This window comes from Mandrillus leucophaeus, unplaced genomic scaffold (assembly GCF_000951045.1).
Source record: "Mandrillus leucophaeus isolate KB7577 unplaced genomic scaffold, Mleu.le_1.0 Scaffold597, whole genome shotgun sequence".
In the NCBI taxonomy this organism is placed as follows: domain Eukaryota; kingdom Metazoa; phylum Chordata; class Mammalia; order Primates; family Cercopithecidae; genus Mandrillus; species Mandrillus leucophaeus.
The window spans coordinates 139,934-165,408 of record NW_012106441.1 but is presented as its reverse complement, the minus strand read 5'-3'; positions in this window follow the sequence as shown (position 1 = coordinate 165,408).

The window sequence follows — 25,475 nt, the reverse complement described above, 5'->3', positions numbered from 1 at the left end:
GTTATGGCAGTAGAATTAGAAAGAAATTAGAAAAGATTAGATTCAAATGGCAATGAGGGAGTAATATTTAGAATGCATCAACTATTCTACATGAAGAGTAAGAAAGACTCATAAGATTCTAAAGAGCAATGTCCAGAAAAAAATAAGAAGAGAGTTGGTTAGGGTGGGAGCAGTGTTAGAGGGTGCTAGTTTGGGGCATGATAAAGTTGAAGCTCTGCAAAGCCCTTCAGGTGGAGTGGTCCAGTAGTGGTTTAACACCATCAGACTGGCCCTTGGGAGAGTGGTCAACCAGAAATATTGATTTGGGAAGTTGTCCTACCCATCCTGTTTGCTGTGCCTTAAAAATAATCCAGAATCTGACTATTAACCCTGCTACCCGGGTCCAAGCCACCATTGTGTATTGTCCTGATTATGGCAGATGCCTCCTAACTGGTTTGGCTGTTTCTGTTTTTGCAACACCACCCTCTCTTCCAAGTCTACTTTCAACACAGCAGGTAACAGGATCTTTTAAAACATAATTTAGACCTCTCTTCAGCTAAAACCCTGCCATCCATCATCCCCACACAAACCCCCCACCAAACACACACTCAGAAAAAAAAGTCCTGACAAAGGCTTGAACAGCCCATCCGGTGGGCACTGGCCCAACCTCTATACCACACTCCTACTTGTCAGAACTCCTCTTCCACCACTGCCTCTTGCCGGGCTCTCTGGGCTTCAGCAGTATCAGCCTCCTGGCTGCACTGCAAACCCCCCAGCCTCACCCCACCCAGTGTGAGGTGTAACCTACAAGCCCTCACTGTAACCTCTGCCTGGAATGCTTCCTTCCCCTAATCCTCATGGTTCATGCTCTTCCTTACTCTAGGGCTTTGCTCAAATGTCATTTTCTCCTTGAAGGCTTCTCTAATCCTCTCTTTAAAATGACAGTGACCCCACCCCTCACTGGCTCTCCTTCCCCTGCTTTGCTTTCCTCTCCACTGACATTCTATGAATTTTGTTTACTTGTGTACAGTCCACCTCCTGCAACTAGAAGTTCCATGAGGACAGGAATGTATATGTTTTTTCAACAAGCACTAAGAACAGCGTCTGGCACACAGTGGGCAGTTAGTAAATATTTGTTGAATGACTGTTGAATTATCGAGCCCGTGCAGACTAACAGCTATAACTATGGCACTGCCAAGGGCAAGAACATGTTGAGAGAAAGGGACAGGGCACCAACCTTGGACACAGAAAGGCTAGGTGGGTGGTTCACCCAGGGTCACACAGCCAAGCTGGGGGATAGATCCATCTTCTGACTCCTGGGCCAGTCTTTGGCCAAGACACCAAGCAGCCTCATCTCCTAGAGACTGGCAGCCCCAGTGAGGGTGGCAGAAGTAGAAGGAGAAAGCAGCATGAACCGTTAGTGAGCAAATGTCAGATCCTAGATGCCTTTGGAAAAAGGAGAGGATTATTTTTCAGTCTGTGGCAATGGGCACTGCTAAGGACCTCGTGATTTTGCTTGTGGATGTTGAATCGCAGATTAGTATTTTATTATCATTGTAGCCCTGCTGTACCTCTTAGGGAAACAAAGGTTGCTTTAAAATAAGACAAGAATTAAACTAATCCCTACATGTGAATTGTCAATAGAACACTAGGCAATTTCTTGGAATATGTTAACAACTTACTAAATTGCACCCTGGCAGCATCCAAAGCTCAATATATTTTCTCCAGGAACTTTAGCTGCAACCAGAGATGTCAAACAGGCCTTGGGTTGGTATTGCTTGATGATGCAGTGACTATCCTGTTACACCTGACTTTCCCCTAAGACACTTCTGGTTATTTGCCTGGAAATATGACTGTACATTCAAGAGGGTCATGTGTCTTGAATCATGAGCTGTGGCCCATTACCCTCTGTCCAAATCCACAAGATTATTTCACAAGGTATCAGCCCACCATTGAGTCCCTGGAAAACTGGTTCATTGAAAGAGAGATGTGTGGTTAATTGCCTGTGGCACTCCAAATACAGCTTCAGACTCAGTGTTCAGCCAACTCGCGAGATTCCATTGCAAATATCTGCTGATTGGCTCTGTAGTCAGGCAGTAAATTGGAAAGCCAAAGAGTAGAGCCAGATGGGTGGAAAATAATTGTCCACTCCTCAGTGAATCTAGACATGAGAAGACCTCCCAAGAGCTTCATCAGGAAAATGGCTGAATCCTTGCATTCCTCAACAGCCCTTTCGTGCACTGACCTTCAAATGTGAGATGACCTTTGATGATGATCATCCTCTTTACTGCCATTGTCTGCATCCACAGAAGCAGAAAGTCTTCATTAAGTTTCCACTGTCTGTAGTGCTGTTCTGACCACCAACCAAGTACCTTGTCCAGTGGCCCCAGCCTCTGTGTGTTTACTTTCTAAGCTAAAATAATTGGCTATGGCTGAAGCTGCTTTTCATGGACATCAGCCTCCATCTGGCTGCTGTATCTTGTTGCAGTTGTTGTTTTAACCTTTTCAATATCATGATTCATGCTTGTGTGAGACACAGGCTACTTTAGATTCTCTGACCAGAAAGAAAAATAAGATAAGTATTTGAATAGTATTTTCATGAATATAAATCAACTTATTTTTTATAACAACTCTTTAAAGGGACAGGCATATTTTTTTCAGTTTATTCATGATGAAATTGAATCTCGGATAAGGCATATGACTTACGGATTTATAATCTTAGCTAAGTGGTAGGGTCCATGTTTGATAACTTAAAAATATCTCAGAGAGCCTGAACATTTCTAGAGGAGGTCTCTAGTGGCTGAAAAAGAAAAAGAAAGTGCAGGGCATGGTGCTCTTTGTTCCTCCATGAGCTTTCAACTTAAAAGATATTGTTGACACGTGTGTGTGTGTGTGTGTGTGTGTGTGCAAGAGAATGAGAGAGAGATGGAGAATAAGAATGAGTCCTCCGTGTGCGCTGATTCAAAAAGGAGACTTGAACTCAGGGGAACTGTAAAAACCACATACCCAGGACCAAAGAAAAGCCTGGTCACAGGACCCCTGCTTACAAAGCCCACGGGACCCTGACTGAATGGGAACATCAAGTACCCTGAGGAGCCCCGAGAATCAGAGCAGAATCTAGACTTGGAAGGGAAAGAGAATTGGACTAGAAAGAAAGGGAACAACCACACAGCCATTTCAAGCTCCTGAATAGGCCCAGATTCTGGAAGGAGAGAGAAAACAAGGAGTGCCTGGAAATGGCTGCACAGCGCACCTAGCCTCTGGGAGACTATGTGACGCCATCTTACCTCAGCTCTGCAGAGCTGGGCGCCACTGCCTCAGGCCTGAGTGGAGATCTGCGGCTCTTCCCACTGCCTCTCCCTGACCCCCTCCCCCTTCACAGGCCTTCTCACCTGGCTAAGCTCTAGTCCTCATCCAGCCTCAACCTAAAGTCTACTACCTCAGAGAAACCGTCCCATTTTTTGCTCCCTGTACTTCCCTTTTTATGACACTCACCATATTTATAATTTATTCTCTGGCTTCCCCCTAGAGTCTCAGATCTATTTGAGTAGGTCCTGTCTCTTGAGTCCAGGGCTCTGCCTCCAGCTCCTAGGAGAGTACCTGGCACAAAGAAGGGACTCCATAACTATTTTTTAATTGCATTGAATGAAGATTTGGGATTCGCTTGAATGGAGTCAGCAAATGCCATCATCAGAGGATGCTATTTCAGAAGAGAAAAATGGAAAGGAGGTGTGCTCCTAAGGGCTCCCTCCTTGGAGGTATTACTAGTACCACAGCCCTTCTGAAGTTTCTATTTGCTTTGGTTAGCTTTGCACTGTTGTCATTATTCTGGGGATTAATACCAAGAATATGGAGCAGATTGGCTTCCCTTCAGAGGCTACTGGGGCATACCCCATGTTGCAGAAAGATCTCTTGCTCTGTAACAAACCACCCAAAAACTCACTAGTTAAAACAATAATTATGGGGTTTTTTTTTGTTTGTTTGTTTTTTCTTTTGAGACGGAGTCTCCCTCTGTCGCCCAGGCTGGAGTGCAGTGGCGCGATCTCAGCTCACTGCAAGCTCCGCCTCCCGGGTTCACGCCATTCTCCTGCCTCAGCCTCCCGAGTAGCTGGGATTACAGGCACCTGCCACAATGCCCAGCTAATTTTTTGTATTTTTAGTAGAGACAGGGTTTCATCGTGTTAGCCAGGATGGTCTCAATCTGCTGACTTCGTGATTCGCCCGCCTTGGCCTCCCAAAGTGCTGAGATTACAGGCGTGAGCCACCGCGCCCGGCCAATAATGATGTATTCTTTCTCACAAGTCTGCAGGTCTGGTTTTGAGTTAAGACTTGATTGAGCAATTCAGTTCTGCAAGGCATTGGCTGGAGTCACTGACTCAGCTGCCCTCTGCTGCACATGGGCTGGGCTAGAGGGTTTAGGAAGACTTCACTCCCATGTCTGGTCCCTCCATGTGGACTCTTGCTTTCCATATAGTCACTCTTCCTACGGTAATCTAACCTGTGCTTCTATAGAGCTGGAGTCTGGCTTCCCAGAGGAAAGAAAAAGCTGTGCAACTTTTAAAGCTAGGTTTAGAACTGGCTGTCATTTCTGCCAATTGTGTTGGTCAAAGTAACTCACAAGGCCAGCCCAGATTCGAGAGAAAAGGAAATGGATTCCATCTCTTGATAGATGGAGCATCACACACATAGAGAGAAGAAAGCAATGGCCGCCATATTTGGAAGTTCCACCACACCTACCATATTCTACATTGTCACGCAGCTCTAAGAAGTTGCAAGTAAATGTTCCCCTTTCCTCATCTCTAAATTTAAGGGCCAATGTCAGTAACTATTTTTTTGTTTGTTTTGGTCTATTTGCCTTTATGTGTCCTGAAGGAAAATCAGTGTGATGCTCAAAAGGCCAAAGTCAAAAAACAAAAACAAAAAGAGAAACTTGTGTCAGATACTAAAGTCCAAATTCTTGCCTCTTGCTTCAAGTTACTTTGGCATAGTATAAAGACTCCCTGGACTACATGTAAATTGATCGGCATTAATAAGCTGCCTTTAGATTCTTTAACAACAACAACAACAAAGAGCCCAAATCATGTTTGAATTACGGATTGTATTCTATACCCAGTTCATTTTGTTTTTCTAACCTGTTTCTACTACTCAGTTAATGAAACTCTTCAGATAGACTTTTGAGAACCAGGTGATATCCCCAGAGGTGAAACACCATGACTGCCCCCAAACAATGAGTGCCTAAACAGAGAGAAGCAAAGCATGGTCCTGTGTGTCCTTGAATGCCACATCCCTGGGGTGCAGAGAATGATGCTTCATAGCAACTAGTAAGTCATTTCCTGAGAACTACTTCAAATCATAGATTGGAAAGGGCTGCATTATCCAGCAGCTCAGGCCACCTCTCTGACAATTCTACACAACTCAGGGAATCCTGGAAAGTTCTAAAATCCTGAGTTCAAGTTTTTTTCACTGCTCTTCACTAGTTGTGTGATCTAGGGGTAGTTTTGCCTCTGTTTCCCCATCTGTAAATGGAGAAAATAATGTGACCTCCTGTAGGACTGGGGCAAGAATCAAATGGGAAAATAGATGTAAAAAGTAATTTGTGAACAGCAAAACACTTTTACTCCTGGTATTTCTTTCTATTACATCTCTCAGCATATACACATTCAGCCACAGGAGTAGACAGATGTCCCAGTTGGAGCAATGTTATACAAGTGCTTGCTCTCCTGTGAACCAGTCACTGTGCTACACTCTGTACATATTAATGCATTTGTTAATACGTTAACTCTGTACATATTAACTCATTTGCACCTCATAATAATACCAGATGTCCTATTATTATTGCTATTTAACAGATGGAGAAACTGAAGCATAGAGAATTTAAGTGGCGTCCATAGTATTCCAGGTAGAAAATAATGGTGCCTGGATTCTAATCTAAGTAGTCTTGCTTCAGAGTTTCTGCTCATAACCACTAAGTTACACCATTTCATCATTTTAAACACCATAATTGGTCCAAGAATAGGGCCATAGGACAATAATAATTAGAGCTGTTTTGACACTGACATGTGGACAGAGAGAAGGCAGTTCTCTCCCTTGGAAGCAGGTCAACCTGGAGCTAGTGGCAACCATTTTCATTAACCACATCCAAAAAATCTGTCTACAGAATGAAGACGCCAAACAGGGTGTATTGGTAGAGGAGGTTCCTCATTATAACAAATAATGCAAATAAATTTCCTTTTGGCTCTCTCAGCAATTCACCACCAGGAATCCTGATTGAGCAGCTTCCCTCCATGCAGCAACTTCATGACTTATTTTCCATCTTTTTGATATTGAAAAGGTTAGATGGCTTTCTATTGGGGCATACCACCTGCCACCCCTAGACTTCATTCAGATGTGTAGTTGAATCAAAGACAAAGGCAGTGAATGGAGAGTCTAAAATGAGGAGTCAGAGTTCTCCATTGTCCTATTATTGCACAAAGGATGTCTAAAGAAATGCCTAATGTCAAGGAGCAGGGAGTTAACAGCTGGGCACTCCCTTTCTTTACAGCTCTTCTCCAGCTCTCCCCTTGCTGCCACATGCAGGCCACCATCTTCTAGCCATGGACTGATTGCTAAGGGAGTCCGGTGGTGGGGTAGGTATATCTAAATTAAAAGTGTAGGGAGATTATTCTAGCTCTCTGGAAATAAAGGCACAAAAATTATTTTACCACTTCCATTTCATTTTAACAAACGTGCTCATTCACCTCCTGCTCTGCAAGGTGATAAGATAGTATAAATAGACACCTAAATGCGATCAATCTACAGCAAAAGTCTAGGTAAACTGCTTGAGAAACCAAGTGGTAAATGAGATTGATGAGAGCCTCAGAAAGATGTTGCCAGCAGTAAGCCCTTTCATGGGTTTATGAAGGAAATCCATGGACTGGGATAAGCTCCTCAGTGTCTCACCATTCGACTGCTGAACAGCAAAAGGTTTGTTCCCCCTTCAGATGCAACAGTAGCAGAGCTTAGCTCAGATAATACAAAGAATCTAATATTATCTCAGACACATCATTAATATCAAAGTGTTTCCTGAGGAAAAACACAAATCACAGTCAGCATCCACTGGCTTTTGGGCTTTCCCAAATGTCAAACACTTCTGGGACCATTTCCTTCTTTTTTCTCCTGTTTTATATCCCTGAAATGGACCAAGGGCACTTTTTTTTCACCTATGATTCAGTGCTGATTCATTTTTTTCTCTATTTCATGCTATTTACTTTGATATTCTCTTTGGCTGAAGTTGTCTACCTTATCCTATAATTTTCTGAAGTTTAGACCTTCCCTACCAGATGACTTATTCAGTGCAAAATGGCAACGATAAGCGGTTCATTTTATTAATTGTAATCAAAGTATGGGATCAAGTTTGAAATATTGGCTGTATGAATGAAACTTCAGGGTCTATGAAAATATGACTCACTCTAGCTGATAATTGTTTAGCCAGGGCCCAGGCTCCATAACCTTCCCTCCTTCATTCCTTTAACCTTATGCATATAAACAGATGCCATTAGAGTGTTGTGTTGGTTGATGACATAACTACTCATCACACTGGGACACTTTTGAGAGAGAAATAAAGTACTAAAATAATTAACAAGCATTAATTGAGCTCCAGCAGGTGTAAACTGGTACTGTCCTGGACAAATCAAGGTGTAAAGCTATTTAATTATTGTATATCCTGAAGCATTCTTGTAATGGCCATCATCTGGCCCAGTAAGCCAAGGCTATGTCAGGACTGCTAAACCAGGTCAGAAAAACTGTAGGACTGTACAGAGTATATTTTCATCTTTATGCATAGATAAGGCTTTCCAAGCAAAGGAAACTAAAATCTGGTTTAGAGGAAAAACCTTAGAAGTTAAAGGGTGTTAGATCTGAAGCCATCTGTTCCCATTAACAGGACAAATAAAATTTATATCTCCAGGAGCCAAATATTTACATTCCAGGGTAGGAACTTCCCCCTTTCTCTTCCTATAAGAATTTATTTACATTCAAAAGACTGTAAATGACTAGGGAGCACAGATTTTTCTCTTTCTCTCAGAAAGAAGGAGGGAAGGACAGCCGTCATGCTCCTACAGAAACTGACAGACTCATAATTTGGGGGTTCCTCGTCTGTGGTACAAAAAGCCTCTTTTTGTATATGCACAGGGATTTTGATAGGGATTATATTGAATCTGTAAGTCAATTTGGGAAGTATTGTCATCTTAACTATACTAAGTATCGCAATCCATGAACATGAGATGTCTTTCTGTTTATTTAGGTTTTTAATTTCTTTCAGCAATGTTTTCTAGTTTCCGGTGTACGTAAGTCTTGCTCTTCCTTGGTTAAATTTATTTCTAAGTATTTTATTATTTTCGATATTATTGCAACTGGAATTGTTTTCATAATTTCCTTCTTGAGTTGTACATCATTGGCTGTACAAAAATACACCCATTTTTGTACATCTATTTTAAATCCTGAAAACTTGCTGAATGAACTCAGTTATTGGCTCAGTTTTTTGGTGAATTATTTAGGGTTTTCTTTAAATCTGTAAGACCATGTCATCTTCAAATAAAGATTGTTTTAATTTCTCTTAAATTGATTTTATCCCTTCTCTTCCAATCTGAATGCATCTTGTTTCTTTTCTTACCAATCAAACTGGCTAGAATCTTTAGTATAATGTTGAACAGAAGTGGTGAGAGCAAATTGTGTTGACTAGAACCTCTAGCATGATGTTAAACAGAAGTGGTAAGAGCAAACATCTTCTTCTTTCTGATCATAGGGGAAAGCTTTAAGTCTTTCACCCTTAAGTGTATTAGCTATGGGTTTTTCATAGGTGCCCTTTATCAAATTGAGCAAATTCTCTTCTTTTCCAGTTTGCTGAGTAATTTTTTTAAAATGATAAAATGGTGTTAAATTTTGTTGGAGTATTTTTCTGTATCTATTGAGATTATCGTGGTTTTCTTTCACTTTTTTCTATTAATATAGTGTATTACACTGATTGATTTTCATATGGCAAGCCAACCTTGTTTTCCTGGGATAAATTTCGCTTGGTTGTGGTGTGTGATTCTTTTTATATATTACTAGATTCAGCTTGCTGGTATGTTGTAGAGGACTTTTGCATTTGTATTAATTGGTAATATTGGCAGGTAGTTTCCTTTTTTGTGATGTCCTTATCTGATTTTGAAATCATGGTAATGACCTCATCAAATTAATTGGGAAGAATTCCCTCCTCTTCCATTTTTTGGGAAAAGTTTGGGAAGGATTGGTGTTAATGCTTGTTTAAATGTGTGGTAGAACTCACCAGTAAAGTCATCTGGTCCTGAACTTTAATTTGTGAGTTAAAAAAAATTAATAACACAATCTCTTTACTTGTTATAGGCCTATTTAGATTTTCCATGTCTTCTTCAGTCAATGTTGGTAGTTTGTGTCTTTATAGGAATTTGTTCATTTTACCTAGGTTATCTCATTTGTTGGCATACACTTGTTATTAGTATTCTCTTATAATTCTTTGTATTTCAGTAATGTCCCCTAGTTTTGGTTTTTTACAGTAATAGTTTACATTATTGACTCAAGATTTTTCTTCTTTTAAATGTAGGTATTTACAAGTATAAATTTCCTTCTGAGCACTATTTTTTGCTGAATTCCATAAATTTTGGTGTTTTGTGTTTTTATTTTCATTCATCTCAAATAATTTTCAAATTACTCTTTTGATTTCTTCTTTGGCCAACTGGTAATGCAAAACCACTTTTAATTTCCACACATTTATAAGTTTCCCAGAATATTTTATTTTATTGATTTCTAATTCCATTCTATTGTCATCAGAAAACAGACTTTGTATGATTTGGATTCTTTTTAAATTATTGAGATGAGTTTATGTTGTAAAAGATGTTCTATTCTGGGTAATTTTCCATGTGCACTTAGAATAACATGTAGGTTGGAGGATTCAAAATGGCCAAATAGGAACAGCTCTGGTCTGTGGCTCCCAGTGAGATGGACGCAGAAGGCGGGTGATTTCCGTATTTCCAACTGAGGTACCTGGTTCATCTCATCGGGACTGGTTGGACAGTGGGTGCAGCCCACGGAAGGCGAGTCAAAGTAGGGTGGGGCGTTGCCTCAACTGGGAAGCACCAGGGTCAGGGAATTTTCTCCCCTACCCAAGGGAAACTACGAGGGTCTGAGCCTGAAGAACTCTAGCACAGATACTGTGCTTGTCCCACAGTCTTCACAACCTGCAAACCTGGAGATTCCCTCCAGTGTCTACCCCACCAGGGCCCTGGGTTTCAAGCACAAAACTGGGTGGTCAGTTGGCCGAACTAACTGCAGGAGCCCATTTTTTCTTTTTCCATACCCCAGTGGTGCCTGGAATGCCAGTAAGACAAAACTGTTCACTCCTCTGAACAGGAGGGGCTGAAGCCAGGGAACCAAGTGGTCTGGCTTGGCAGGTTCCACTCCCATGGAGCCCAGGAAACTAAGACCCACTGACTTGAAATTTTCACTGCCAGCACAGCCACAATCTAAGAGTGGAAGAAAGGATATCAGTGCTTGAAGATCAAGTTAATGAAATAAATAAATAAAGACAATATTAGAGAAAACAGAGTGAAAAGAAACAAACAAAGCCTCCAAGAAATATGGGACTATGTGAAAAGACCAAATCTATGTTTGATTGGTGTTTCTGAAAGTAACAGGAAGAATGTATCCAAGTTAGAAAACACTCTTGAGGATATTATCCAGAACTTCCCCAACCTAGCAAGGCAGACCAACATTCAAATTCAGGAACTACAGAGAACACCACAAAGATACTCCCCGAGAAGAGCAACCCCAAGATACATAATTGTCATATTCACCAAGGTTGAAATGAAGCAAAAAATGTTAAGGGCAGCCAGAGAGAAAGGTTGGCTTACCCACAAAGGGAAGCCCATCAAACTAACAGTGGATCTCTCTGCAGAAAGCCTACAAGCCAGAAGAGAATGGGGGCCAGTGTTCAATGTTCTTAAAAAAAAAGAATTTTCAACCCAGAATTTCATATCTAGCCAAATTGAGCCTCATAAGTGAAGGAGGAATAAAATTCTGTACAGACAGCAAATGCTGAGTGATTTTTGTCACCACCAGACCTGCCTCACAAGAGCTCCTGAAGGAAACACTAAGCATGGAAAGGAACAACTGGTACCAGCCACTGCAAAAACATACCAAATTGTAAAGAACATCAACACTATGAAGAAACTGCATTAACTAGTGGCAAAACAACCAGCTAGCATCATAATGACAGGATCAAATTCACACATAACAATGTTAACCTTAAATGTAAACAGGCTAAATGCCCTAATTAAAAGACGCAGACTGGCAAATAGAGTCAAGACCCAGCAGTGTGCTGTATTCAGGTGACCTTTCTCACGTGCAAAGACACACATAGGCTCAAAATAAATGGATGGAGGATATTTACCAAGCAAATGGAAAGAAAGAAAGAAAAAACAAAAAACAGGAGTTGCAATCCTAATCTCTGATAAAAACAGACCCTAAAGCAACAAAAATCAAAAGAGACAAAGAAGGGCATTACATAATGGTAAAGGGAACAATGCAGTAAGAAGGACTAACTATCCTAAATATATATGCACCCAATACAGGAGCACCCAGATTCATAAAACAAGTTCTTAGAGACCTACAAAGCGACTTAGGCTCTCACACAATAATAGTGGGAGACTTTAACACCCCACTGTCAATATTAGACAGATCAACAGACAGAAAATTAACAAGGATATTCAAGACTTGAACTCAACTCTGGACCAATAGGACCTAATAGACCTCTACAGAATGCTCCACCCCAAATCAACAGAATATACCTTCTTCTCTGCACCTCATCCCACTTATTCTAAAATTGACCACATAATTGGAAGTAAAACACTCCTCAGTAAATGCAAAAGAATGGAAATCATAACAAACAGTCTCTTAGACCACAGTGCAATCAAATTAGAACTCAGGATTAAGAAACTCACTCAAAACCACACAAATACATGAAAACTGAACGACCTGCTACTGAATGACTACTGGGTAAATAACAAAGTGAAGACAAAAGTAACCAACAAGAACAAAGACATAATGTACCAAAATCTCTGGGAAACATTTAAAGCAGTGTGTAGAGGGAAATTTATAGCACTAAATGCCAACAAGAGAAAGCAGGAAAGATCTAAAATTGACACCCTAACATCAAAATTAAAAGAACTAGAGAAGCAACCACAAACAAATTCAAAAGCTAGTAGAAGACATGAAATAACTAAGATCAGAGCAGACATGAAGGAGATAGAGACACGAAAAAACCTTCAAAAACTCAATGAACCCAGGAGCTGGCTTTTTGAAAAAATCAACAAAATAGGTAGGCCACTAGCCAGACTTATTAGTCTTTATTAAGAAGAAAAGAGAGAAGAATCAAATAGACGTGATAAAAAATGATAAAGGAGATATCACCACCAATCCCACAGAAATACAAACTACCATTAGAGAATACTATAAACACCTCTACAAATAAACTAGAAAACCTAGAATAAATGGATAAATTCCTGGACACATACACCCTCCCAAGTCTAAGCCAGGAAAAAGTTGAATCCCTGAATAAACCAATAACAAGTTCCGAAATTGAGGCAATAATTAATAGCCTACCAACCAAAAAAGTTCAGAACCAGATGGATTCACAGCTGAATTCTAACAGAGTTACAAAGAGGAGCTGGTACCATTCTTTATGAAACTATTCCAAACAATAGAAAAGGAGGGAATCCTCCCTAACTCATTTTATGAGGCCAGCATCATTCTGATACCTAAACCTGGCAGAGACACAACAAAAAAGAAAATTTCAGGCCAATATCCCTGATGCACATCAATGTGAAAATCCTCAATAAAATACTGGCAAACCAAATCCAGCAGCACATCAAAAAGCTTATCCACCACGATCAAGTTGGCTTCACACCTGGGATGCAAGGCTGCTTCAACATACACAAATCAATAAATGTGATCCATCACAAAAAACAGAACCAATGACAAAAACCACGTGGTCCTCTCAATAGATGCAGAAAAGACCTTCGATAAAATTCAACACCACTTCATGCTAAAAAGTCTCAATAAACTGGGTATTGATGGAACATATCTCAAAACAATAAGAGCTATTTATGACAAACCCACAGTCACTATCATACCAAATGGGCAAAAACTGGAAGCATTCCCTTTGAAAACCAGCACAAGGAAAGGATGCCCTCTCTCACCACTCCTATTCAACATGGTATTGGAAATTCTGACCAAGGCAATCAGGCAAGAGAAAGCAATAAAGGGTATTCAAATGGGAACAGAGGAAGTCAAATTGTCTCTGTTTGCAGATGACATTATTGTATTTTTAGAAAACCCCATCATCTCAGCCCAAAATCTCCTTAAGCTGATAAGCAACTTCAGCAAAGTCTCAGGATACAAAATCAATGTGCATCACAAGCATTCCTATATACCAAGAACAGACAAACAGAGAGCCAAATCATGAGTGAACTCCCATTCATAATTGCTGCTAAGAGAATAAAATATCTAGGAATAAAACCTCCAAGGGATGTGAAGGACCTCTTCAAGGAGAACTAAAAAGCACTGCTCAAAGAAATAACAGAGGACACAAACAAATGGAAAAACATTCCATGCTTATGGATAGAAAGAATCGATATTGTGAAAATGGCCACACTGCCCAAAGTAATTTATATATTCAATGCTATCCCCATCAAGCTACCAATGACTTCTTCACAGAATTGGAAAAAACTTCTTTAAACTTCATATGGAACCAAAAAAGAGCCCACATAGCCAAGACAATCCTGGGCAAGAAGAACAAAGCTGGAAGTATCACACTACCTGACTTCAAACTATGCTACAAGGCCACAGTAACCAAAACAGCATGGTACTGGTACAAAAACAGACATATAGACCAATGGAACAGAATGGAGGCCTCAGAAATAACACCACACAGCTACAACCGTCTGATCTTTGAAAATCTGACACACACAAGCAATGGGGAAAAGATTCCCTATTTAACAAATGGTGTTGGGAAAACTGGCTAGCCATATGCAGAAAACTGAAACTGGACCCCTTCCTTACACCTTATACAAAAATCAACTCAAGATGGATCAAAGACCTAAACGTAAGACCTAGGACCATAAAAGTCCTAGAAGAAAACCTGGACAATACCATTCAGGACATAGGCATGGGCAAAGACTTCATGTCTAAAACACCAAAACCAATGGCAACAAAAGCCAAAAATGACAAATGGGATCTAATTAAACTAAAGAGCTTCTGCACAGCAAAAGAAATTACCATCAGAGCGAACAGGCAACCTACAGAATGGGAGAATATTTTTGCAATCTACTCATCTGACAAAGGGCTAATATCCAGAATCTACAAAGAAGTTAAACAAATTTACGAGAAAAAAAACAAACAACCCTATCAAAAAATGAGCAAAGGATATGAACAGACACTTCTCAAAAGAAGATATTTATGCAACCAATAGACATATGAAAAAAATACCCATCATCACTGGTCATTAGAGAAATGCAAACCAAAACCACAATGAGATACCATCTCACACCAGTTAGAATGGCTATCATTAAAAAGTCAGGAAAAAACAGATGCTGGAGAGGTTGTGGAAAAATAGGAACGCTTTTACACTGTTGGTGGGAGTGTAAATTAGTTCAACCATTGTGGAAGACAGTGTGGTGATTCCTCAAGGATCTAGAACTAGAAATATCATTTGATCCAGCAATCCCATTACTGGGCGTATACCCTAAGGATTATAAATCATTCTGTGATAAAGATACATGCACACGTATGTTTATTGTGGCACTATTCACAATAGCAAAGACTTGGAACCAACAGAAACGTCCATCAATGATAGACTGTATTAAGATAATGTGGCACATATACACCATGGAATATTATGCAGCCATAAAAAAGGATGAGTTCATGTCCTTCGTAGGAACATGGATGAAACTGGAAACCACCATTCTCAGCAAGTTATCACAAGATCAGAAAACCAAACACCGCATGTTCTCACTCATAAGTGGGAGTTGAACGATGAGAACACATGGACACAGGGAGGAAACATCACACACTGGGGCCTGTGGTGGGGTCAGAGCCTAGGGGAGGGATAACATTAGGAAAAATACCTAATGTAGGTGATGGGTTGATGGGTTCAGCAAATCACCAAGGCATGTGTATGCCTATGTAACAAAACTGCACATTCTGCACATGTAACCTAGAACTTAAAGTAGAATAATAATAATTTTTAAAAAAGAATAATGTGTATTATGCCATTGCTGGGTAGAGTGTTCTACAGATGTCTGGTCTAGTTGCTTTAAAGTGTTGTTCAGATCTTCTAATTTTTGTTGATCTTTCTACTTTGGATAAACCATTATTGAAAGTAGGGTACTGTCAGCTCTGGGCAGTGAGTTTCTGCAAAATAAATAAATAAGAAAATAGGGCTCTGAAGTCTTCAACTATTATGGTTGAACTGTCTATTTTTCTTCTCCAGTGTGTCAGTTTTTGCTTCATGTATTTTGGGACTCTGTTGCTTGGTGCACACATATTTGTAATAATTAGATCTTCTTAATAGATTGACCTCTGTTTGTCTCTAGTAACAATTTTTATTTTAAAGTCAATTTTGTCTGGTATTAGTATAGCCACTTGTCTCTTTTGATTACTGTTTGTATCATTTGTCTTTTATCATCTTTTTACTTTTAACCTATTTGTGTCTTTGAATCCAAAATGAGTCTCTTCTGGGCAGCATAAAAGATGTATTTTTCTTAAAATTCATTTATTTCTGACTTTTAATTAGCAAGTTTAACCCATTTACATTCAATGTAATTACTGTTAAAGTAGGATTTATGCCTGCCATTTTGCTATTTGTTTTCTATATGTCTTATGTCTTTGTTCCTCTCTTCATTACTGCTTTCTTTTGTGTTAAATAGACGTTTTCTTGTGGTGTACCATTTTAACTCACTTATGATTTCCTTTTTCTTTTCTGTTTTTTTTTTTTTTTCTGAGACAGGATCTTGCTCTGTCACCCAAGCTGGAGTGCAGTGGCACAATCACAGCTCACTGCAGCCTCAAACTCCTGATCTCAGTTGATCCTCCCACCTCAGCCTCCTGAGTAGCTGGGAATACAGGTGCATGCCACCACAGCCAGCTAATTTTTTGCATTTTTTGTAGAGATGGGGTTTCACCATGTTGCTCAGGCTGGTCTCAAACTCCAGGCCTCAAGTGATCTGCCCCACCTCGGCCTCCCAAAGTGCTGGAATTGTTGTTTCTTTTACTACACATACTTTAGTTGTTTTATTGTGGTTGCCTATGAAATAGCATTAATACTTAATTTATAGCAATCTTGCCCAAACACTCAGTTTCAATAGTATGCGAGAAATTTGCTTCTATCTCTATGTCCCCCTCCTCCTTTATGCTGTTATTTTTACAGATTGCGTTTTCATACATTGTGTGTCCATCAACATAAATTTATAATTATTGCGTTATGTAGTTGTCCTTTAAATCAGATGGAGGAAAATGAGGTACATGCAAAATATACATTTATTCTGTCTTTTACATTTACCTCTGTAGTTACCTTTACTGGTGCTCTTTATTGTCTCAGGTGGACTTGAGTTATGTGAAGGGTTTTTTTATTTTATCTTGAATGACTATTTTTAGATTTCTTGTAGAGCAGGTCTGCTAGAAACTACCTCTCTCAGTTTTTATCTGAGAATATCTTAATTTTTTTTATTTTTGAGGGATAGTTTGCAGAAGATAAAATTCTTGGTTGACAGTTTCTTTCTTTCCTTCTTTCTTTCTTTCTTTCTTTTTCTTCTTTCTTTCCTCTTTCAGCACTTTTCATTATTATCGTCTTGCCTTCTGTCCTCGCTGGTCTTTGGTAAGAAAGTTACTGCTAATCTCATCAAAGATTCCTGTACATTGTCTTAGCTCAGGCCACTATAACACAATACCATTGACTGCGTGGCTTAAACAGAAGACATCTATTTCTCATAGTTCTGCAAGCTGAGAAGTCTGAGATCGGAGTGCCAGCATGACCAAAGTTTGATGAGGGCTTTTTTTTTTTTTTTTTCTTGCAGGTGGCTAGCTTCCTGCTGTATTCTCACATGGTGGATAGCAGAAGCTCCAGTGTCTCTTTCTCTTCTCATAACAGCACTAATCCTGTCATGGCGTCTCCACTCTCATGAGCAGAAGCTCCAGTGTCTCTTCCTCTTCTTGTAACAGCACTAATCCTGTCATGGCGTCTCCACTCTCATGAGCAGAAGCTCCAGTGTCTCTTCCTCTTCTTGTAACAGCACTAATCCTGTCATGGGGTCTCCTCTCTCATGACCTCATCTAAACCGCACTACCTCCCAATGGCCCCATCTTCTAATATTCTCACATTGGGGGTGAGGGACACATTCAAACAATAACATATGTGATAAGTCTCTTCTCTTTTGCTTCTTTCAAGATGCCCTCGTGGTCTTTGACTTTCAACAGTTTGACTATGATGTGCACAGGTGTGGATGTCTACGAGTTTATTCTACTTAAAATTTGTTGACCTTCTTGGATGTATAGATGAATGTTTTTCATCAAATTTGGAAAGTTTTCAGCCATTAGTTCTTCGAATACTTTTCTGCTCCTTTTTCTCTCTTTTCTCATTCTAGGACCCCATTAAGCATATATTGGTATGCAGAGTCTCACAAGTCTCTTAGGTCTGTTCATTTTTTTTAATTATTTTTTCTTTCTCTTCCTCAGACTGCATACTCTCAAAAGACCTATCTTCAAGTTCACTGATTCTTTCTTCTGCCTCCTGAATTCTGCTATTGAGTTCCTGTAAGTGAATGTTTTATTTTGGTTAGTGTGCTTTTCAACTCTAGAGTTTCTATTTAATTTCTTCTTACAATTTCTATCTCTTGATTAATATTCTGTATTTGCTGAGGCATTCTTCTCATGTTTTCCTTTGGTTCTTTGATATGGTTTCCTTTAGCTCTTTGAACATATTTTAAATACCTAATTTAAAGTCTTTGTTTAGTAAGTCCAATGTATAGAATTCTTAAGCATAGTTTCAATTGATTGATTTTTTGGTGCATGGGTCATACATTCTTGTTTATTTGTATGTCTCATAACTTTTGTTGCATTCTGAACATTTAAATAATATAATGTAGCAACTCCAGAAATCAGATTCTCCCTTCTCCTCAGGGTTTAAAGTATAAACTTATTGTATATTGTCACAACTTATTGTAGTTGTTGTTTGTGACAACAAAATTATTTTTTAAAAATCAGTGACTTTTCTTAAATAAATTTGTAAAATCTGTATTGTCATGTGTTGCCACTGAAGTTTGTATTCAATTAGCTTTTTGATCAGCTAATCATTGAACAGAGATTTTCTTAAATGGCTGGACTAATAAGTCTCTTAATATTTGCTGAGGGGGCTCTGTGTACATGTTAGGGCATACCTTCAACATACAATCAAGCAATTTATAACTCTGCCTTAGTTTCCATATCCTACTTATGCAGAGTCTCAAAGTGAGATAGAGGTGAGAACTGTGGGCCTTTTCAGGTCTCTTATGAGCATATACATAGCCCAATATATGCACGTGGACTTCTGAAGTCCCAGGAATATGTGGGGGCTTTTTAAAGCCCATATGGACAATTCATTCTTCAACATATTTACTTTTAAGCTTTTGGTTTGTCTATTGCTTACCCTAATTGTTACCCATCACCTCAGGCAGCCGTGAGTGCCTGCCTGTATTAGCCTGTAAATGTTTTTGACAAATCACCCCAGAGAAAGGCTCTTAGCACTACGAAAACTTGAGTCAGGTCAAATAAAGACAAGCCTTTTGAGTGGGGCCTTCCAAGAAACACCAGGTGAGTCGAATAATAACTGTTCTTTGGAAATGAGACTTTGAAATAACTCAAGCTTCATCCTACTTTCTCCAGTACCAGGCATGCAGGCTGTTATTTTTCAAGGCTACCACTGAGCTGGGAGCAGGGAATGAGAATAGAACATGTTAAAATGATACAAAATTAACTTGCCTTACTGAGAATCAGGCATTTTTCTCTACTAAATGCTCCCCAAGTTTCTGCAAGTCTTCGATTAATTTCCAAAGTTCTACAAAAGTTTATTCAGATCTTTTTGCCAGTTTTTTCATTGCCTTTATGGAGGGGCAAATTTTCAGGGGTCCTTGCTGTACCATTTTTGCTGACATTCCACCACGATGTGGTTCTTACTATAATAATAATCTGTTTCTGCTCCAGAAACCTCATGTTTACTTTCAAGATAATATGAATAAATATAGATACTAAAAATTATCAGTCATGCATATTCTGTGACAATATACCCCATATTGGCCTTATTAAGTTGGGAATATCACTTTTGGTGTTCAAGTCAGAGACGGGTTTACACTTACCCGTTCCAGTCAATGATGCATTTTACTACATTTGAATTGTATTGAAATCATGAGGTCTAAGACAAAGAATATAAACATACTCAATTGTTTTCAGGGATAGAATAAGATATTTGAATTTTGTTATTTTTCTACACTCTGTAGTGCTAGTTCTTGCATTTTTATGGTAGATTAACCACCACATTCCTTCTAGGTGAATTACAATGACTTTATACAGAACTCCAAAAGAAAGTATAGTTCCGGGAAAAACTGGAAAAGAAAATATGGTCACAAGAAAAAAGTTAATATAATAATGGAGAACAAGTACCTGGGAATCCAATGATTCTATACTTTCTTTCTCTATTTAGTGACAATCTGCCCCTTCTGCAATTCCCTTCTTCTCTTTCCCCAAACCCAAAATAGTTCTTAACGTGGAACAAACACATGACAAGTGGGTTATTGGTTGAGATTATTGGATTATCTGTCCATGAGACCAAGATTATGGCTTTCATATCCTCTCAGGCATAAGAACACCAGCTGATTGTATGCAGTATCACCAATGCTCCAGCAAATGAATACTTTTTTTCCCCGTAGGTTTTTGGGGAATAGACGATGTTTGGTTACATGAGCAAGTTCTTTAGCGGTGATCTGTGAACAGTATACACTGAACCCAATTTATAGTCTTTTATCCCTCACCCCATTCCCACCCTTTCCCCTTGAGTCCCCAAAGTCCATGTGTCTTTCTTATGCCATGCATCGTCATAGCTTAGCTCCTATCTATGAGTGAGAACATCCGATGTTTGGTTTTCCATTCCTGAGTTACTTCACTTAGTATAATAGTCTCCAATCCCATCCAGGTTGCTGTGAATGCCATTAATTCATTCCTTTTTATGACTGAGTAGTATTCCATCATATATACATATACACACACACACATATACATATATCTACACACACACACATATATATATATATCACAGTTTCTTTTTCCACTTGTTGATTGATGTGCAGCAAATGAATACTTTTTAATGGGAGAATTCAACTAATATTATTAAATATTAAGACACAGTGGTAGGCACAATGTTAGGTGCAAAAATTAATTGCGCATAATTGTGTCACTCAAAGAACTGTTTTTGTCAATTATATAATAGATGTCTTAGCCTGGGGGTTCAGAAATCAGAGTTTAAAGCAAAGGCTTGTGTATTACTACAATATTAAGGAGCACAATCCCAGAGAGCAGCAGTAAGGGGCGAGGGTTGCTATGCAGGGGAGAAAGAGTCAACACATAATATAGGTTATCAAATTCGCTGCTACTGAATGTGACTGATGAGCAATCCCACAGAATCATCTTATGTAAACTCTAATAACCTCTCAAAACAGTTCATCCCAGAGGGGAAACGTAGCCGAAAAGTAGTTACTGGCTACTCATGTCCCATTTGATAAAGGTCTACTTTCCTCACTCCTGGGTTGTGCATGTGTCATTATTAGGCAGGGCTCATCAGCATTCCATGCTTAAGAAAATCCACGTGTGAGAGTGATGAGGAAAACTTTTGTGACTGAAGAAATATCTGGGTTCTACTCAGAGGAACAGAAGGGACTGTGGACAGAAGGTTGCAGGGTAAGGGAAAGCGGGAGGACATTCTATAAGGGAATAGGGTGATTGCTGATTTAGCTCCAGTGTGATAGCAGCATTCCTCCAGAAGCCAAACTTGAAACAAGGATTTGAGTACAATAGTTAATTTGAGAGGTGAGCCCAAGAAGCTCAGTAGAGGAGTGAGGAAGTGAGAGCGGAGAAGGAAAGAAGTCAATTTAATGTATGTTACATGAGGCTGGGCGCATTGGCTCAAGCCTGTAATCCCAGCACTTGGGAGTCCAAGGCAGGTGGATTGCTTGATGTCAGGAGTTTGAGACCAGCCTGGCCAACATGGCAAAACCCTCTCTCTACTAAAAATACAAAAATTAGTCAGACATGGTGACACACACCTGTAATTCCAGCAACTTGGGAGACTGAGGCATGAGAATTGTTTGAACCCGGAAGGCGGAGGTTGCAGTGAGCCGAGATAGTGCCACTGCACTCCAGCCTGGGGGACACAGTGAGACTCTGTCTCAAAATAAATTAATTAATTAATAATTAATATACAAAATAATGTATGTTACACTAGCAGGTTACTGCTATAGGCAGATGATGCTTGATCCCAGGGAAGACCTCTGGGAGACTGCTTGTTCACTTGCTGGTGAATGAGTTGGAGTATTTGTCTATTTGCCTCCATTGTCCTTGATTGTACGCTGCCTTTAGGGGCATCAGCTCTCTGGTATCCTGGCCTACCTGTTGTATGAGAAAGTCATACTCCTGGGTAGAGACTTCCTCAGCAAAGTCACAGATGATTTTAATGAAAAGCCACTCATAGTTAAGGGAATGGTGGGTGCCCTGGGTATATAAGCTGGGCACTGACTGCATCTGATAAAAAAAATTAGGGCATATTTTCAGGACAATGAGTTATATAGTTGGGCATAAAATTGGGGCATTTAGAGAAGTGGGCTGCAAGTTTCTTTAGGGTACTAGAAGGTTATGTAAATAACTGATGTGATGTCATGAGGACCAGCAGGCAGGTTCTCATGACAGTCTAGCCACTACTCATAGTCAGTTGAGTGTGAAGATGTGGACCCAGTGTCACCAGATCTCTCAATGTTTCAAAAGAAGCTAGAAATCGAAATGTGTGTGTGTGTGTGTGTGTGTGTGTGTGTGTGTGTGTATGGATGTGTGTATACAATGACTCAATGTTTAAATATGAGCAACTAATTAATAATTTAAGAAAAGAAGTCCGCTAACCCAAAAAAGCCTACAGATCGGGGATAAACAGCCCACTGGATAATTGCAATAGCTGATGTATGTAATATAACAGTGGGACATAGTGGGAAACATTTAAGAACGCTGAGCTGGAGCCATATTATGAACAAACTTGATTTCCAGGGGGGATTTGTGCTTAAATTGGCTTGCATTGGAAAACCAATGAGTAATTTTGATCAAGAAAGTGGAGTGATATGAGCTCTGCTAGAAAAAAAAAAAATTAATCTGATGATGGCATAAAGAATAGATAGAAGAGGGAGGAATGAAGAAGGATGAAAGGCAGAGAGACTTAAGAAGCTTCAGGTGTATTTTAGGTAAGGAATCATGAAGGCTGAGTGGAATTTGTGTCAAACCTTAAAACAGACATTCAAGAGAAAGGAGGGGCAAGGCACACTGAAAAGTAGATGTATCAGTATAAACACTATACTTTTGGTGGAAAAAAAAATTCAACATTCAGGGCCCAAGTCATCCTGAAAGTTTAAGAGCTGGATGAGAAAACATAAGTGGGGTATGAAGTGTTAACCAGCTTTAGTGCTGTGCACCCCCATCCAGTCATGGTGTGGAAAAGTAGGTCTCATCCACTTGACTCCACACCCACGCAGATGTACCAAAACAGCCCACCAGAGAGAGAGCTAAGGAACCAAGTAAGCTTAGGATGAGGGATGAGTCAAGGGACTGGCCAAGGTGACCAATCAAAGAGAGAAATCCACCATGAGAGTTTGGGAGGGAGACTTCACAAAGCTCTGCATTACACACAGTCCACTCTCCCATTATGTTCAAGGAATCTTCGAAGTTCACGAAGACCAAAAGGGTCAGAGCAGGTACCAGACCACCTATGAAGCATGTCCTCCACAGTTTCTTTCTATCTTCCAGGACTCTGAGACCCAGAGCTTCCAACACTGACAGTTCACCTCAGCTCTCTCTGTTCAAGGAACATTATTCCAACCTTTGTTCACTTTTCTCTTCCTCATCCTGTCCCCTCTCCCCAAATCAACTCATACTTGATCTCTGCTCTGGTCTTTCATACTTTTGCTGTAGATCACAGGATAAACCAACTGATGCAGACACTGATGATGCCCAAACCCCTATCCTGTCAACCCTCCTCAAGTTCATCCACAACTGCATTGGTGAACAGTCCCACTCATGATGTCCGTGTTGAGTACCCCTATGCTTTGCCCTCTGCCTGGGACTTTCTCCTTTGCCATAGGATCTTGCTCAGCCCATGCACACAGCATCTTGCCCCAAGGGCAACCCTCAACCAGTGAGGAGTGAATATCAGGTGATAAGTACCCAGCTTTCAATGGAATAGTCGTGAAGTACATTTTTTTACATTTCCTTAAGAATCTTCAGCAGTAATTTTCTCTTTAATACAACTTTTATTGGCTTTTCTCCCTTCACTATCTGACTTCCTCCTCTCCCCTCACTTCTTCCCTGGAATCTCTCCTTAAATAAAATGTCAGCATTGGAGCCGCCAAAGGGTCTGACTTTGGTGGAACCCGAAAGAGACATTGCCCAGTCTATCTGTTAACAGGTCATCATATTATTTGTTTGCCCTTTTTGGATTATACTTGAGTGCTTACAGATACCCTTTCTAGAGGAAAAACAGAGTTTTAATATAAAGGGGTGACAGAAGAGTTGGTGATTTTGATTTGGGACACAATTGTAGACCAATACAGGAGATACTTAGAGACACACAGCACCTATTTAAAAAAAAAAACAAAATAAATAAAACTATTAACCAAACTCATACCTATGAGTTTTTTTGCCCTGTGTAAAGGTGAGAACATGCCCTATCATACTTACATTCACAACTACAATGGAACAAACTGAAATTGAGGTTTATTGCCTGGACAAGCTGCTTTGTTTGTTAGGGGAAAATATAAACTACTTTTTCTCTATGGAAATCAATTTGAACTGCAAATGATGAATGTGGTAAAGGCTGAGGAAAGTCACAACTGGTACTACTAGATACAACCATTGATTGATGACCTGCTAAGAACCAAAATAGTTAAGCAGCACACAAATTATGTCCATGAGCCTTACAATTAAGTTTAAATGGAAAAACTTTTAAAAGCCAAAACCATCTTCTAGTTTTCATTGCTTTCATATACATCAATGTCAAATTTAATGTGCATATAAACCATATTTATACTTAAAATACATTATACCCAGAGTAGGGAGAATGGTAAAGAAATGGTCAGTGTATTGGCAAGTGTGTCATTTGTCTTTGCATAAAATTGTTTTCCTACATTTCCCATCAGCTTTTTCCCTTCTGAGTATTTTATACCCCATCAATCCTTTAACCTATTGTGTTGTATTTATTTATTGAGCAGCTTCCATATTAAAGAAACATGCCTCCATATGAAAGACACAATGCCAGCCTCACATAACACAGAGATGAGTTGTGCAGAGTTCTGGCTCTCCAAGGGTTTATGTTGTAGTAGGAGAGTGAGCTAACGCATCTGGCTCTCCAAGGGTTTATGTTGTAGTAGGAGAGTGAGCTAACACAAAGGAGTGAATCTTCAAACCAAACTTACATGAATCAGAGATCTTACCCAACATCAAGCTTTATTAATAATTCAAGGGCATAAGGATTCAGGAAGCAAAGCCGAAAGAGATCTGAGGCATCCCACATGGCTCCCTGGGTTCTCTTTCCACATTAGACATTTGCATTTCTGCCTGGCATAGACGACGCCTCTCAGTGAGAGCTACAAGTTGCCTGACACAACAGAAAAAAGAGACGTTGTGATACAACTCCATTTTATATCCAAGAGAATTGTATAGCTTACAAGACAATCTCCGATCAATGATGCTTCATAAAGTTGTAGAACCTAGGTGTGTTTTCCTAAGCAAACCAAAGACATCCTATTAAGAACAATCCACAGAAAAATACTCTTCTCCTAGGAAATAGCATTAGTCTATCTTGTTGACAAGGAGATTCAGTGAGCTTCCTGCCGCCTTCTCTTTCCCTAGGGAGAATCCCCCAGTAATGGAGAGAGAAAATGGATTACAGGCCAGCTGCTTCAACACTTTTCTCCCCAGGGAGATAGAACATACATCCAAACAAGTATAACACCCGACAGGTATCAATAACTATTTTAAAGTGCCAGGTAGTAACTAGTGTACAACTCAGGGGATGGTACAGCATAGAAAATTCTACTGCCTGTGCAAATTCATCATGAAGATTTTAAGTTATCTAAAATTAGGGCTTCCATCTATGACCAGATGACCAGCAC